At 38.1% G+C, this 17,975-nt stretch overlaps 1 protein-coding gene and 1 long non-coding RNA gene across 3 annotated transcripts in view; one reads left to right on the forward strand and one right to left on the reverse strand.

The window, feature by feature from the left end:
* PTPRO (protein tyrosine phosphatase receptor type O) overlaps positions 1-17,975 on the forward strand; it is a 278,715-nt gene that overhangs the window by 59,497 nt on the left and 201,243 nt on the right. The gene's annotated exons all lie outside the window — the stretch shown is intronic.
* On the reverse strand, positions 260-4,344 carry LOC141408030 (uncharacterized). The gene is made up of 2 exons (XR_012420054.1): positions 4,209-4,344; positions 260-1,899 (listed from the first exon to the last, which is right to left on the reverse strand). It is a non-coding gene; the product is annotated as an uncharacterized lncRNA (long non-coding RNA).

Consider the following 17,975-nt stretch of genomic DNA (forward strand, 5'->3'; position numbering starts at 1 on the left):
CAGAGATCTCGCCACTGCCCTCCAGCCTGGGCGACAGAGCAAGACTCTATCTCAAAAAAAAAAAAAAAAAGAAGAAGGGCAGATGATAGACAGATACGTAGATACATAGATAGATAGATTTTTAAAAAGAGATATTTGCCTTATCAGATGCAGAATTAAAATAAGAATAAATGAACAGATGTTATATTTAAATAAAGAAGAAATAAAGAGACTACCAAAACTGGTCACTCATATTTGAAAAAGAACAAAAAATAACTTCTACTTCTGAGAAATTTTAATGAATAATATTAAATGGAGCAGTTAACTAGTAGAATACAACTGACAAAAAGATTATGAAATAAACAAATATACATATACATATATGTATCTCTGATAACCTGAAATGTATTTATTGATATATGTATTTATTGATATATGTATTACCTTGTATGTATGCATGTGTGTATCATGTTGAACTATGTGAAATTGCCACGTTGTATAGCAAAAACAGTCACATATAGGCAATTTCATATGGTTAAGGCTATATATGAATATTGGATTGAAGATGCACTATATGATATAGGTTTTCCATATAAAGGTAAAAAAAAATTATTTTGCTTTAAGAATTCTCAGAGTTCTGTCTCACAGCACGTAGTCTACATGACAGTAACTTTTTTATCAGAATTGTGGAATTCACACATAGGTCATATACTGCTCATGATAATGATGCTCAACAGTTAATTGGCTTTGTCAGGCACTCGCCTATATCTTCCCACCTTCCTCTCTAACAGTCAAGTTTCTAGACCCAAGGCTCTTGTTTCTCCAAAACTGCTTACAGAGATAGCTATGCCTTCTTTGCCATTTATTTCAGGCCACCACTTATTAGTGACATCTGATATTAGATTCTTGTAAGATGAAGATTGGAGACTGGCTTGAAGTATCTATCAGGACGTTTTTCTATTTTCAGATTATATTGCATACAAAAACTCTTGCAAGCCAAATCTGTCTCGGAATTAAAATAACATAAGCAACCTTAAAAAAATTATTCCATGTACACGTGTCAAGAAAAATACTGCTTCCATCATGCCACCCCACTTCATTGTTTGCAGGGAATCACTGAAATTCATGTACTCAGTGATCAGAATCTCCTGAACCCTGCCTTCAGACCTCGTTTCCAAACATACACCGCAACCTCCAAAACAAATTTGGTCTTTAGCCTCCTCTAATAACAATAGTTATTGTTAAAAGTCCAAACTCTTTAACATGTTATTATATTTTAAAAGCCCAGGGAGGAGGGGGTAAGGGATCTTCTTACTCCACAGAACTTCTAAGTTCCCAGACAATCAGTTGTTCAAGAACACAATGCCATTCCTCATTCTTTCTTTGCCTGTATGCTGTTCTCACCCACCTGGTGAAATCTGCTTCCCTCTTCATATGTCACCCCCCTCAGTGAAGTCCTCCTTGATGTCTTCAGGAGCATTTAATGGTTTTTCCTCTATGTCCCCTTAGTACTTTCTTCATATCTCTACTTGTCTCTCCCACTAGACCGTAAATTCACTTTTGTCAGCACCATGCCATCTGAATACATCAGTGTCTAAAACATAACCTGGTACTATATATGTCTGCTGAATGAATGAATTAAAAAACAAATGAATGCAGGTTATTTACATCAGAGCAATCATGATAGAAACACTAATATTTTACTGTGCAACAAGCCAGAACAATGTTAAAAGAGTGGTCTTCAAACTCAAAAGTTTATCTTCCTGATGACACCAGCCTTAGAAGAACAGTTTCTGTGTTACCATTGTCGTGCTGGAATTCAAAGGGTTTTTCTTGGTTCTTATAGAGACTACAGCTGTACATCTCCAAGGCTAATTATTCTTCTGATCTCATGGTTTGATTCATGTGAATTGTGACACCCTATAAGGAAAGTCAAAAGAGATCCACTTAGTTATAAACAATGCTCATTATAGAACAACCTCCAGCCGAGCCAATGCAGAAGGCCTCAGGGAATACTAAAAAAAAGATAGTGGATTTTTTTTTCCTTGCAAGCACAAAATATGTTTTAACCGTAAAAAGCAATGTGAAGGTTTGTCATCCTGGTGAAAGGATGATTAATTTCCATGGTGTTAGAATATAACATATGGATTACCTGAAAAAATTTTAAATTTTACCAAAAAAAAAGAGAAAAAAGTAAATCTAAGAATTACTGCATATAAATTTTATATGCTTCTTTTAGATAATATAGAAGAGCTAGCCACTCAACCACCCTGAGTTTTATTGTACAATTCTGGCTTCTTTATTGAAACTGCATTGAAGCTTTTTTCTTCCCATGTTTTAAACTGTGCTGAAATTATAAGATTTGAAAAGCCTTTGTTAATAGCTGGAGGGTCCTGCCGTTACCAAATGCCAAGAGAGTAATGAAACACCTAAAATGATAAGGTGCTAGTGTCTGAGCAGAATAGACCTTTAATTGGAAAAAGTTCATGCATTAATATTCAACATTAAGCAGTGATTAATAGATACACCATGTGGATTTTTTTTTAGGAGGATAGATAACAGTGTGTCCAATTTTAATGTAAATCTAGTGACAATTTCAGCGTGTTACTCTAAAATGCTCTATCTGATTAGTTTCAGAGGCATAAAAAGAAAATCTTTTCTAGTGAGCACATCCTCTGTGTTAACAGCAAAGCTCCTTAAAATAATTTTATTCTCTGAAATTGTTGCCATAGCTAGCTGGAAGATTTTCATGTTTAATAACCACATGTTATATATATATATACATATATATTTTTTTTGAATGAAATCTGCATAAGGTGTTCATTCTTTTCTCTATTCTAGAAAAAAAAAATCTACTCTTATTGACCTCTTTCCTTACTCTAACTGACTGATCAAGGAAAAAGGTTTTATTTTCTCTGCCTTTTTATCTATTTTGATGGTATTTGTTTTTTCTCCAGGGAATCTTTTTTTTTTTTTTTTTTTTTTTTTTTTTTTTTTTTGAGACGGAGTCTCGCTGTCTCCCAGGTTGGAGTGCAGTGGCGCGATCTCGGCTCACTGCAAGTTCCACTCCTGGGTTCACGGCATTCTGCCTCAGCCTTTCGAGTAGCTGGGACTACAGGCGCCCGCCACCACACCCGGCTAATTTTTTTTTTTTTTTTTTTTTTGTATTTTTAGTAGAGATGGGGTTTCCTCGTGTTAGCCAGGATGGTCTTGATCTCCTGACCTCATGATCCACCCGCCCTGGGCTCACAAAATGCTGGGATTACAGGCGTGAGCCACTGCACCCGGCCTCTCCAGGGAATCTTTAAATAACCAGGTAATAAGAATTCTCAGAGTGGATAGTACACTAATGTGAAAGTGAAGAATGACATCCAGGATAACTATTCTCTCTTTGTATTCAGGGGGCTCAGTCTATTAATAAGGAGATTTTGTCTAACCATGTTCCTCAAATATTGCTGTCAATAGAGTAAATTGCTGTTATCCATTTAATGTGAGAAACTCATTATTTTTCACAGCTTCATCTATCACCCAATCCCATCCTTTCACCTTAAATCTAGACTTCTAATGCCAAACACCTTCTGGATAAAATTTGTGTTTAACTCTACATCTGAGGTTAAATTTTAATCTACCCAACCAATGTAGCTCTCCTTCCAACATTGCCTGTTTCTCACTAACACAATCAGTTAGTTGCCCTGGCTCAAGAAATCAAGAGGAAAATTGGACTTATTTGCTTCTTCACTTCATGTTTCTAGAGTCTCCAAATGAAAGTTTCTTTGAAAAACTTTTTCAAGCCCTGTTTTAATCTAGATCCCACACAAAAGCAAAACAAGAGACCAAGTCTTATATAAAGTTAGTTTATTTGAGAACATAGTTATAGAGAACATGCATGAGAGGCAGCAGTTTTGACCAGAGAAGGAGAAAAAAAATTCAAAAACATGCTATTGATGAGCTTCCCCAAGAGCAAGCATTGCTCAATCTCACAGGATTTTTCTGGGGAGCCTTATGAAATAAGTTTGAGAACTAATAGCTTAGGGGCAACAGGGGAAAGCATTTATCCATTGGTCCCCAACCCCATTACTTAAGGTTGGAATTTAAGTAATGCATTTCTGCTTGTGCATGAATGAAGGCCAAATGTGGTCCCATGGTGTATTAGTCTGTTTTCATGCTGCTGATAAAGACATACCCAAGACTGGGTAGTTTATAAAGAAAAAGAGATTTAATAAACTCACGGTTCTGTGTGGCTGGAGAGGCCTCACGATCATGGCAGAATGTGAAAGGCACATCTCAAATGGCGGCAGACAAGAGAAGACAGCTTATGCAGGGAAAGTCCCCTTTATAAAACCATCAGATCTCATGAGACTTATTCACTATCACAAGAATAGCATGGGAAAAACGTGCCATCTCCCAGTGGGTCCCTCCCACAACACGAGAGAATGATGGGAGCTACAATTCAGGATGAGATTTGGGTGGGGACACAGCCAAACCATATCACATGGGTATCGCACACCATGGTGCCAGAGAAGTCTCGTGGCAGAAAATAAGAATTATATGGTCTAGGCCCAAAGTGAGATACTATAAGGCTGGACTGGGGCAAAGCTAATTGAAATATTTAATGGAACTAACTAGCACAGCAGTGGCTGGGTAAGAGATGGTCTGAGAGGATATGAAATGGCCAATATACCCTGTCTTAGTCTACTCAGGCTACTATAACAAAATACCATAGACTGAGTGACTTAAACAACAGCAATTTATTTCTCACAGGCATGAAGTCTGGGAATTCCAAGGTCAAGTTGTCAGACCATTCAGTTCCTGGTGTAAGGGTCCTTTTGCTCGTTTTCAGACAGCTATCTTCTTGCCCTATCCTCACATGGTGGGAGGAAATGAGAGCAAGCTCTCTAGTCTCTTCTTATGCGGACACTAATCCCATCAACGAAAACCCTACCCTCATGACCTTATCTAAAGTACCTTCTGAAGGCCCCACTTCCAATACCATTACATTACGGGCTAGAGTTCAACATGGAGTTTTGGGAGGATGTAAACATTCAGTCTATAACGCAGCCCATCCCTTGCACCATTCAAATCCAAAATGTCTTTTATAAAGTGCAAGCAATCATAGAGTTCCCCTTCAAGGTAATTTAAGTCACAATCTCTGAAAAGGCTTAGTAACAGTTATTATTGGAACAAATTCCAGTCTTCACTATTGCAGCCAATTTCAAGGTCATAATTCATATTTATAACCTCCCTTCTTTACTATTTATTCTATTCATTCCCCTCACCATTTGTAACACTTTGGCTGGCCTAGGGTTCTTTGCTAGTTGGATCCAGACTTTTATATTTGAGAGATCTGAGCCCTTAGTTGAGTTGCATTTGTTATATTTGTCCACTCACGTTTTCCCTAGATCTGGAAACACAGATATTCACCCCTCATGAACACTGTGATTCCACACACACTCCTTCATGTCCCCATTCCATATCACCAATCCTAGACTTCATAGAAATTAGGGTGAGTCCCTCCCTTAGAATAGTCATTACTCACTCACCTTGGCTACCGCAATGGCATGGGCAGCCCAAAGTGATGAAGTGGTAGCTGTAGTTTCAACTTAAAGTGAGACAGAGTAAAGGTTCCACTTTGTCTCCTGGTCAAAACAATCTCTTTCTAGAAATTAATGCCATGAATCCTGCAAAACCTGTTTGTGGGGATGGGGAGCACAGATTTCACAAGTGGGTCACTGGGAATGATAGTGAGATAAGCCAATTCTACTTTTGCCCCTTGGTTCTGGGACCCATGTATTTTAGCTACTGCAGACAGCACCATATAACAGCCATCGATTTAGTGCATGTACCACATCCAAGAGAACAGCAACCCAACCCATAAGGTATTATACTCAAGTTTTTGTCTTCACTGGGCCTCTAGTAACCATTCAATTATTCTGGTTCTAAGTGATGAGATATAGACAGACAAGTGGGCTGTGTTTTTATATGCCCATTCTTCAACCTTCTGTATCATAAAACTAGTCCCTGAGACTGAGAAAATTTAGTGTAAGAAACTATACAAATATATATATCAGATGTTGTATGACCCCTAGGATGATAATGGTATTAGCAGTGACCCCAGAGGAAGAAAAGGCAAATCTCTATGAGAAGGTGTCAATTCATGAGAGGATTAACTTCTGCTCTTCCAGGGAAACTGAGTCTAATATAATCAACCTACCACCAACTGGCTATAGCCATATTCTTGAAGAATTGGTGTTACAGTGAGGGCTTAGCATCATTTTGTGTGCCAGCTAGTTGGCAGTAGTTAGATAAGCTTTAAAGAAAGGGAGCCAAGGCCAGGCATGGTGGCTCACGCCTATAATCCCAGCATTTTGGAAGGCCAAGGCGGGTGGATCATTTGAGGTGAGGAGTTCAAGACCAGCCTGACCGATATGGTGAAACTCTATCTCTACCAAAAATATAAAAATTAGCCAGGCATAGTGGGTGCATGCTTGTAATCCCAGCTACTTGGGAGACTGAGGTGGGAGAATTGCTTGAACTTTCGAGGCAGAGGTTGCAGTGTGCTGAGATGGAGCCACTGCACTCCAGCTTGGGTGACAGAATAAGACCCTGTCTCAATAAATAAACAAATAAGAAGAAGAAGGAAAAAGAAGGGGAGCCCTGCTGTGGAACCTGCATAGATATCTCCCTATTATTGTAGTAACTCTGTTCATGGCCCCATCCTGCTAGCACTGGGGTTGTTAAAGGAAGAGGCTTGCTGACATCCACAGGACAAATCCTATGCACCTGGTTACTGAGTGCCTCTTCTGAGGTAGATGCTCTCTGATGGGCATTAAAATGAGACACATATGCACAATTTGTGGCCATTTCATAGATCCAATTCCATGTATCTTTCTATGATTTTGTTGTTTATTTCTCATTGTCTTTCTTTGGAGTCTTAACCAACTAGACAAACCATTAACCTCCCAGAAGCCCAAAAGTCAGACCACATTTTCTTGCATGCAAAGCGAACTCCCTATTGTTATCTTTGAAGATCTGCCTTCACCATGTTTTCTCAGAGCCATCCCTGGATGAACCTATAGTGTAATGATTACCCAGTAAAACTAACATGAAAAAGAATCACACCAACATATCTAGGAATCAAGCTCAAATTTCTGATTCCTTTGTCATTTAGTCACAGGGAAGCCAATGATGCCATAGCTATGAGTGGTGGGTAAGGGACTGGTACCTCACAGATACCTTAGGAGTTTTCCCACTGATTTGTATAATTTACTATGTCTTCTGGAACTTCTCAGGCCCAGTATTGAATAGTACATTCACAATGGATCATTGCTCTTCCTGCTCACCTTTATGACATAGTAGATTTGCTAATATCCAGCTCAGTCCCATAGTCAATTTGTGTTGCAAGATTGTGCATGCAGCCTCTACCAGAATTCAGTATCATGTCAGGTCAGGAATCATCTTTCAAATGTTCCGTAATTCTCTGTTATAGGAGGAATGGCCTTGCTCTAGTACACTAGGACATTTTTTGCTGAGAGTCTTCTGTTTAAGTTTGTCTTCTGCAACATATAGGCAACTTGCCAGGACAGCTAAAACCTAGCCAGTTCTTCCTAATCATGTCAAGTACCATTTATGTCACTGTCTTAGTCAGTTTTCTGTTGCTATGACTCAATACCTGGGACTGGGTAATACGTGAAGAAAAGAAATCTATTTCTTACAATTTGGGAAGCTAGGAAGTCCAATACCAAGAGAGCCCATCTTGTGAAGGCCTTCTTGCTGGTGAAGGGGGAGTCTGCAGAGCCCAGAGGCTATGCAGGGCATCACATGGCAAGGGGGCTCAAGAAAGAGGGCCAATCTGACTTTTTATAACGGAACCACTCTTGTGACAACCAACCAACTCTTGTGATAACCCAATGATCTATTAATTCATTAATATATTAAGCCATGAATGGACTAATCCATTCATAAGGCCAGAGCCCTTATGGCCCAATCATCTCTTAAAAGTCCCACCTCCCAACACTGTTACACTGGAGATTATGTTTCAACATGAGTTTCAGAGGGCACAAACATTCAAACCATAGCCAACATAGTGAGCCAACAGGATGTGTTGAAGAATATTAAAATGATGAAAGTCCTGATGACTATATAGTGACAGAGAGCAGGAGACTTAACATAGCTCTGAGATAAAGCAACAAATGTATATTATTCTTCATCTGTGTAAGTCATCTGCTTTTTGATTTCTCTTACTGAGAGGGACTGAGGGATCACATCCACTAAACCAGTAGTACGAAGCAGCAGTATACCAAGTGCCAGAGGCTGAGTTGATCCTTTCTTGAAAAGATACTACCTTCAACTTGTAATTTGGATGATTGTTTAGTTACTTTTTAGAGTTCGTTGTCATATACCCTGATCTATTGGGTTTATTCATAAGCCGAACAAGAATTAATTAGTGTTATGAGGGGACTAATAACTTATGCAACTCTTAAGTATTTCACAGTTGTGTTAACCTCTGAAATTCCTTTCGCCGTGAAGTGTGATTTCTGATTACCATCTTTGCTGGAATGAAACAAGGTGGGGATGCAGATTAAAGAGATTTTACTTGGCCTTTCCAAATATATTGGCTGCTACTTCATAATCAGGTAGTCAATGTAAGGTTCTTCCATCTATAGAGTATATTTATCCAAATTATATATTTAGGTGCTTAGGGAAGTAACTACAGGGCTTGTCTATGTTCCTGCTAGATTTATTTGAGATAGACTTCAACCCAAACTCTGCTTATCAACTGAAGACACCACAGGAGTGGAAGAAATCACACCTAATAGAACAGATGAGAACTCTGGTAACACTACTATTTAAAAAGGCAGCAAAGAAAAGCACTCAGCAAAAGGACAGAGGAAGAGAGATCAGAACAGAGAATGAATGAGAGCAATATGCAGCAAACCTAGGAAGGAAAATACTTTTAAGGAGAAAGAAGTGGTCACCAATGTGAAATATCACTGAGTATCACAATGGGATAAAGAATGAAATGAGGCAAATAGTTGTGGAAAATGGGAAGACATTATTTTCCTTCGCTAGAGCAGTTGAAGCAGAAGAGCAGGAGCAGATGTAGGATCACAGCAGGGTGAGAAGTGTCTGGAAACTGAGGAAATGTAGGCAATTGAGTTTAAATATTTCAGTAAGTTGGCCCTTGGAAAGAGGAAGGGTGAAGGGATGATGACTTGAAGAGGAAGAAGAAAAAGAGCAAAGTTTTTTATGGTTGTTCCTGCTGCTGTTGTTTAGGACTGGGATGGTATTAATATGTCTTAATCAGATCACAAACAGAAATCAAAATATAAGAGAGTTCACAGAGATTCTTCTTTATCCCCAAAGCCTCCATTCTTCTAATTCTAATATTAATGATAAAATAAAAATCTCTATAGCCTCCTTCTTGTATTAGAATCATTGATCTCTTATATTGGCTGTTTTTGTGTCCTATATCTTAATTTTATTTTCTCATTGCTGGTGACTTAATGTAGTAAAATTTGTAGTAAAATTTGCAAAACTACTAGACTACAGCATGAGAGAAGAAAGGAATAGTCACAATTACCTGGCCTAAATTGAAGCTGCTCAAATTTGAATTATTATTGCTTTTGAGGAGACAGCAACCTATTTCAGTTTATTGTTCCTTAATATATGACAGCACTGGATAATTAAAGATCACACACACACACACTGATGATGGAAACTCTTGTATTGCAAAATGGGATATTCTGGTGTGACAGAAAAGATTGATTAAGCAGTGAACCTCAGACAAAGTGTATGGTGGTTTCCAAATAATCAGGCTTTTGGAATCGTTGAGGTTATAAATGAAAGCAGGTGTCTAATTTCCGATGAATGCATTTACCACTGTGAACACAGATCACCAGTGTGCACATGCATACATCTGTGTGTGTAGTATACCATTTTTAGAAGATCCCATATTCTATAGAAGTTAATTTCCTTTATTGCTTTTTATTCACAGAGTGACTCTGAATGTTCTCATAGAAATAAATCTGAATATATGTGATGTGTGTTGTGAAGATATGTGTGAATTTGTACAGAAACACATAGGTTCAGATATGTAAATGAACATATTTGGGCATATATATTTGTGTTTGCATGTGAAAATTAAGGTATAGTGACAGGTGCTGAACTCAATTGAATTGTGCTTGTGTCTTTAAATATAATAAAACATTTTCTTTTAAATGTTGGAAAATAATTATTAAGTATGCATAATTAACTGATAATAACATAAATTTCTTAAGAAATACTATAGCCTTAAATGTTACTAAATTACAAAAAAAACTGGAGTTATTGGAAAAAAATTGCTCTAACTCAGTCCTCTTTTTATAGTAAAGAATTAACTATAAAATATGTGAATCCAAAATATTATTTTTACCTTGATGTGATATTAATGTATGTTTAGGAAAAATCAAAAGGGAATTCTTTATTGAACAAGGAATCTAGCAACAGCAATTCATAGAGCCAGACCAGGTACCTACAGGCTCATTCTCTCTTAAGTTTTTCATCTAACATCGTCTCGCTCTTCAACACTGTATGGACTTTTATGGTTCTATAGAGGAAGAAAATAAAATGGAAGTCAAGGAAGCATTTTTATTAGGCCATTTACTCCTCTTAATATAGTCTTTCCCTTTGAGCATTTACAATAAAAATGGACTTAATCTTTTGCCTTCCCATGGGAAGTCTAACAAAAGAAAATGGAATTGTAGAAAGACCACACATATCACAGACAAAGTATTTTTAGAAACTGCTCTCTCAGGAAGTGGCTAAGTTTTATGGCTGATATAATTAAGTCAATCTTAGGGAACTTCACCATTTTTTGACACCCAGAAGCTTAGCTTTAGCATGAGTTGGATTTTTTTTCTTTTCTTATAATGCATCACTAAATTGTAAGAACATTCGATAATTGTCCTCAATAGAAAGTTCCTATAATACGTTGAAATCATATAATATTTTAGCCACTGGCATATCATAAAAATTTATAACCCAAAGACTACATTTATTTCTAATTATATTTGCTTTCCTTAGCCACCAAGATCTAAGTAACAGATAATATTTATATTTCTAACAACTGTGCTTTATTTGTGCAAATGAAGAACAGAAATAAGCTTTCATTATTAAGAAACAACTATGTGCCTGTCACTGCGAAATATGCTTTCACATATATTGCTGACTCCTTGCAATAACCCTAAAAGATTAATATCATTAACCCATTTTATAGACAGTACAACCAAAAAGTTAGATTCAGATCCAGATCTTTCTCATTGAAAAGCACCTGCTTTGGACTGACAGAGAGAATGAAGACTTACTTCAGTTTGATTGTCTTGAATGGGCTTCAGTTATTCACTGTACTCCAAGCCAGCCACACTTGCCTGAAACTGGATTTCACAGGTTCATTTTACCTTCAACTAAGTGAGAATATGGACATCCACAACCCTCAGTGCTGGCCCTTGGAAGTCTCAATGTCCCACAAGGCATAGAGTTTGTGGCTTTGGTCCTGATTCATGTATCCATCAACCAACCGTTACTGAGCACCTAGTATTTTAGGGACTAGGAAGAAAACAGGAAATGTTTTAGCCTTTGTGGATCTTACATTCTATCTGTTCTATGTGGTTGGGTGTAGGGAGATATAGCTAAATGCATAAATAAGTCTCTGAATACTCTTTGACCAATATCACCAAAACCATACCTGCTTAAGGACTTAAATCTTTTTAAGGTAGGCCTTATGGAAGTTGGGGATATGCATTATTATAGCAATGGATTACCATCTGCCTTGACCCCACCCCAGTTCATAGTTACCCTGAATAATTTAAGAGTCAAAGGAATAAACCCCAAGTCAAAACCAGTATCCACAAAACAGGAGCATGAGGCGAGGCAAGGGTTAATTGTTGCTCCCAACACAGTGCTGCTCCCATCTTTAACGTGAAGATAAATATGAGAGCAAAAAGGAGAAATCTAAAGTGGTCCTGATGGGTCTGATTTAGGTGAATGGGAGCTACTTCAAATGCTAACAACGTCATTAGGAGCACATCAATAGGAGCTCATTGTGTTGGTGAAAGCGGTTGTTCGCAGCAGCACAATATTGTTTAAATGTTCAGAAACAATCTCTTAATATAACTCCCCACCAATTTTTGTTTTGGTTTAGTGTTTTAAAATCATGGTTTTTTGGCACCCTGAAATCAAGTCTTGTTCCCATGTTCATTTTTACTTTCTCTCGTTATGTTTCGTCTTTGACCCTCTGAGCACAGTGGAGAAAACGGACGTGTTCCAATTCCAGGGCTACTATTTATATGCTAGCTATAGCTATATTTTTTCCAAAAAAAAAAAAACTCTCTGAATCTTGGCTTGTAGGAAGTTCATTTTTACTATAGGAACAATAATGCCTACCATAGAGTGTTTTGAGAATCCAGTGAAACTTAACTTGCCTAAATGTGTAAGTAGGCATTTGGTAAATTTAGCTAAATCCCTGGAATATCTGTTCAGTTTTAACACTGTATGAATGTAATATTTTACAGAAACTCTTTTTGTTTTTTAATTTTGTGCCTGATTCAAGTAGATCTTCAATGAATACTTGTGAATTAAATATTTTCAACATAATGCACATAATGAAAGTAACTATGTACAACTTGATGGTTGTCATATTTGTGGCATATCAAATCATTGTACCACGAGTGTTTTAATTCAGAATAAAAACCCAGTTTTCTTAGTTTTCTCTTTAGAGTGTGGCTCAACACTAGAAGAGCTCTTTAATCATCAGAGCTGCTCCACAATGGAATGAATTGGATTGTTCAGGGGTAAACTCCACATTTCTGCAAATATTAACAAAAAAGCTGAATGAACACCTATCAAGAAGGTGGTCAGAGAAGATTTCCAAATTGGCCCCAAATGACTTCCAAGTTGTCCCCTCTTGATGATCTCATAATACTAAATATAAAGTGTTTCATTTAAATGCAAGCAAGAAAAAAGAAGCTTTGATTTCCTATTGTATATTTCACAGGGGTACTTTGAGCATTACTCCAATCCAAATTCCCTTTGTAGAAAATAATACTTACTCACAATAAAATTGCCCTGCCAAGGCACTATTCTGAGTTTTTGCATGTATTAACATACATAGTTCTCACAAAAACCCTAAGAGGTATGTACTACTGGTATTTCTCTGTCACACATAAGGAAAACGAGGCACAGAAAAGCTAAATAACTTGCCCCAGGTAAAGTAAGAAAGAAAATGTTGGAGCTAGGAGTTGAATCCAGGCAGTCCAGCTCTGAAGCCCACTACTAGCATGCAGTACCAAGGGCCTCACATAATACAATCTTGTTTCTCATAAATCCAGACTTTGTCCCACTAATCTAGAAGCACTTTGAAGGCAGGGGCCATTTCTGTTTTCATTCACCACTGCACCTATAGTACTTGACATATAATAGTTAAATAATGAATAATTTTGTTTCATGTATAAAGATTATCACTTATTTTTTGTATCTTGTATCATAGAAAAACATATTGCTTAGCTTTCATACCAAGGTATTATTTACTATTTAGAGGTAAGAAGTGGTTCAGAAATATTTGTTTGTACTATATTCAGAATCAAAAGACCTTTGGCTGGGCATGGTGGCTCTCACCTGCAATCCCAGCACTTTGGGAGGCCGAGACAGGAGGATCACTTGTGGTCAGGGGTTCGAGACCAACCTGGCCAACATGGCAAAACCTCATCTCTACTAAAAATACAAAAACTAGATGGGTGTGGTGGCATGCACCTGTAATCCCAGTTACTCAGGAGGCTGAGGCAGGAGAATCACTTGAACCCAGGAGGCGGTTCAAGTTGCAGTGAGCCCAGATTGTACCACCGCACTCCAGCCTGAGTGACAGAGTGAGACTCTGTCTCAAAAAAAAAAAAAGAATTGGCCAGGTTCAAGCAATTCTTCTGCCTCAGACTCCCAAGTAGCTGGGATTACAGACATGTACCACCATGCCCAGCTAATTTTGTATTTTTAGTAAACACAGGGTTTCACCATGCTGGCCATGGCTGGTCTCAAACTCCTGACCTCAGGTGATCCAACCACCTTGGCCTCCCAAAGTGCTGAGATTACAGGCGTGAGCCACTGCACCAATGTGCCCCATTTTCTTAGGCTAAAGCCTGAAGTCCTATACAAGACCTACAAAACCCTTTATGATGAAACTCCAGCAGCCTCACCTGCTGCACCTTGTACCGCTGTGCCTGTTTTTCCCTGCCTTTAGTCTATCTCACCATCATTTCTTCTTCATACCTGTGTCATTCCCACGTCAGTGGCTCTGCATGCCATTCCATTGGCCTAGAACATGCTTTCGTTTCCTCCACTGCCATCCTTACCTAGTTCATTCCTACTCCCCAAAAGCTACTCTCTGACAAAGACATAGTCTCCAACTCCTCCAACTGGGGCACCTTGCATCATGACAGGCTTTCATCATACTCTATACATTTCCATTGTGCAAAGTACCAATATTTTAATTAGCTTATTCTGTTTCTTATTCATTTGTTCAACAGATACTTGTAGATGAGCACCTATTTTAGACTGGGTACCTTTCTAGTCCCAAAATATAACCATGACCAAAATATACCAAAACTCCTACCTTCATGTATCTTCCATTCTAGTGAGTAATACTAAGTATCCTCACTAAAATATAAGTTATGTATAGTCTGTGACTATTTCTGTATTGTTCACTGATGCATCCCCTAGCACCTAGCACAAGTTGTTGTTTATGGTATGTTTCAGCAAAAATAGCTTGGGTAATGATATGGAAACAAAGAACCTTAATATTTTAGTGACCTAAAGCAATGCAGGGTTTTTGGTGGCTTTTTTTTTTTTAAAGTCATTCTACATGCCCATCAGGTTGACTGGGAATGCTTCCTATCTTCCCACAGTCATTCAGAAACATGGGCCAGTGATACAGACATTATCTCAAATGTTGCCAGTCACTATGACAGAAGAGAGAAAACTATTCAGAGATTTAACCAGTAGTTAAATGACTCTCCAGAGTTTTAGGCAGAAGTTAAATACTCCAGCTTAGACATGGGCAAGACACTTCCACTTACGAATCACTGCTCAAAATTAGTCATCTCCCCATAGCCAACTATAAGTGACCAAAAGGAAAAGCCATATTTTAATTGTCAGCTGTACTACGGGCTAATTCAGATGGAAAACAATAAATATTTGAGGAAAAGATGACTGAATCACAATGAACAGTAGTTGTGATATAGATAAAAGCCCTACCTCTTTCTCTATGAAACATACCTGTTCATAGGATGTGCACAGCATGGATAGATTAGGCTAATGATAAAATGAGTTTGCATTCTTTCAGCTTACAAAATCTACTGATAGTTTGCTTAAACACAATTAAGAATGATAAATTTGCTATCCACAACATATGGAGTAGACATCCTATAGACAAATAACTGAGAATTCACTGTATATTAAAAAATGTTTCTTCATATGAACTATATCGTATTTCTTAGGTCAATTTCATTAGACTGGCTCACATGGCTGGTCTGGCTGAGACACAGTCTACAGAGTTGATTAAAAAGTAAGATTGATTGCACATCTTGTTCTTCTTGCTGACTATAATTTTGTATTTTGCCTGAACATTCAATTTTCTATGTTTAATTAAAAATTAATTAAAATTTGTTAGAGTATAAATTGCATCTCATCATTTCATTGAATCCTAACTATAGGTCATGCCTCTTAAACACAGAAATGATCTAGCATTTTATTTCAATATGAAGCAGAAGAATTGTCAGGATTATTTTGGTGCCCAGATGGGGATTTGGTATTTGTTTAACTAAATTCTGCTTTAATTTAGGGCATGAAAGGAGGCTTTTGGACTTAATTTAGAAGGTTTAGCCAGAGTGACAAGAAAATCCAATTGGAAGCCAGGCACAGTGGCTCACGCCTGTAATCCCAGCACTTTGGGAGGCTGAGGCAGGCAGATCACAAGGTCAGGAGATCGAGACCATCTTGGCCAACATGGTGAAACTCCATCTCTATTGAAAATACAAAAATTACCTGGGTGTGGTGGTGTGCACCTGTAGTCCCAGCTACTTGGGAGATTGAGGCAGGAGAATCCCTTGAACCCAGGAGGCAGAGGTTGCAGTGAGCAGAGTTTATGCCACTGTACTCCAGCGTGGAGACAGAGCGAGACTCCATTTCAAAAAAAAAAAAGGAAAGAAAGAAAGAAAAAGAAAACCCAATAGGAATTCCTCCTCAAGGTATACGATTTTTGTAAAATCCGTTTGCGTCTGCTTAGTGGAATCCTCAACTACAAAATTCTGATGATTATAAGCCCTTCTGAAGGAACAATCCACAATACTATGTCTTAGATCAGTGCTTCCCATCTGTGGTCCATGGACATATACTCAGGAGCCTAAGTATTCTCTATGTAAATTGTTAAATGTTATGTTTCTATTTGATACAATATATATTGTTCAAATTGTACATATTCTACATAATTGGGGTGACGAATGTTGGCATTAGCTTTTATGCTTGTTATGTCACTGACACCAAGCAGTACTATACTACTTTAGTTATTCTAACCATTTAATACATAGAGAATGATAAGAGAATAGTGGATTCAAGTCAAGTATCACGTAAATGATAAGCTAAGTATAGTTTTAAAATAAGAGGATTAACGTCAACATAACTACATAAAACTAAAAAGAATCTGTACTGTCACAGTCAGTACTAAATACACTCACCAAATGCAGTGGAGAGTCAGCAAAGATCATCTTCCATGTTAAGGCAACGTTGACAATTTAAATCTTAAGTTTTTTAGTTTTATTTGATTGGTAAATTGTGTTATATTCTATATGCACCATAAACATTTGATTTCTTATTCATCTGAGAGTTCATATCTGATTTGACTTCACTAAGAATAAAATTCAAATCCCTTACTATGATATATAAGTCCCTGAATGACATGGCCTCTTCCTCCCTGGCTTGTTGCCACCTTGCCACACTGTCCTTTGACCATCACGCTCTTGCTTCATCGGCATTTCTGGCAGTTCTTTTGGTACTGGAGTGTCTTTTGCCTGGACAACTCTTCGGACTCTTAATAAAAATACTTCTTGGCCGGGCACGATAGCTCACGCCTGTAATTCCAGCACTTTGGGAGGCTGAGGCGAGTGGATCACCTGAGATCAGGAGTTCAAGACCAGCCTGGCCAACATGGCGAAACTCCGTCTCTAGTAAAAATACAAAAATTAGACTGGCTTGGTGGCAAGCACCTGTAATCCCAAATACTCTGGAGGCTGAGTCAGGAGAATCACTTGAACCCAGGAGGCAGTGGTTGCAATGAGCCAAGATCACACTGCTGCACTCCAGCCTGGGCGACAGAGCAAGACTCCATCTCAAAAACATACAAACAAAAAATACTTCTTACTTCTTCAATTTTAGCTTAATTATCCCCTGTTTGGTGTGGCCCTACTTGACTTCCCTATTTAAAGGGAAGTCCATTTACTCCGCTACCATTTCTTCTTAGCAGTGTCCCTTGTTCATTTCCTTCATGGTACTTAGTTCAATTTATCATTTTTTATTTTGTTTACCTAATCATTGCTTGACTCCCCACTAATCACCAAACATAGAATAGGCACACACACACACACCAGAATGTGAATTTCATGAGTACAGAGAGCCCATGGTATTATTATTATTTATTTTATACCCATTTCTTAAAAGAGTGTTTGGGGCCAGGCGCAGTGGCTCACGCCTGTAATCCCAACACTTTGGGATGCTGAGGCGGATGGATCATGAGGTTAGGAGATCAAGACCATCCTGGCTAACACGGTGAAACCCCATCTCTACTAAAAATACAAAAAATTAGCTGGGCGTGGTGGCGGGCGCCTATAGTCCCAACTACTCGGGAGGCTGAGGCAGGAGAATGGTGTGAACCCAGGAGGCAGAGCTTGCAGTGAGTCGATATTGTGCCACTGCACTCC

This window comes from Macaca fascicularis, chromosome 11, assembly GCF_037993035.2.
Source record: "Macaca fascicularis isolate 582-1 chromosome 11, T2T-MFA8v1.1".
Classification (NCBI taxonomy): Eukaryota; Metazoa; Chordata; class Mammalia; order Primates; family Cercopithecidae; genus Macaca; species Macaca fascicularis.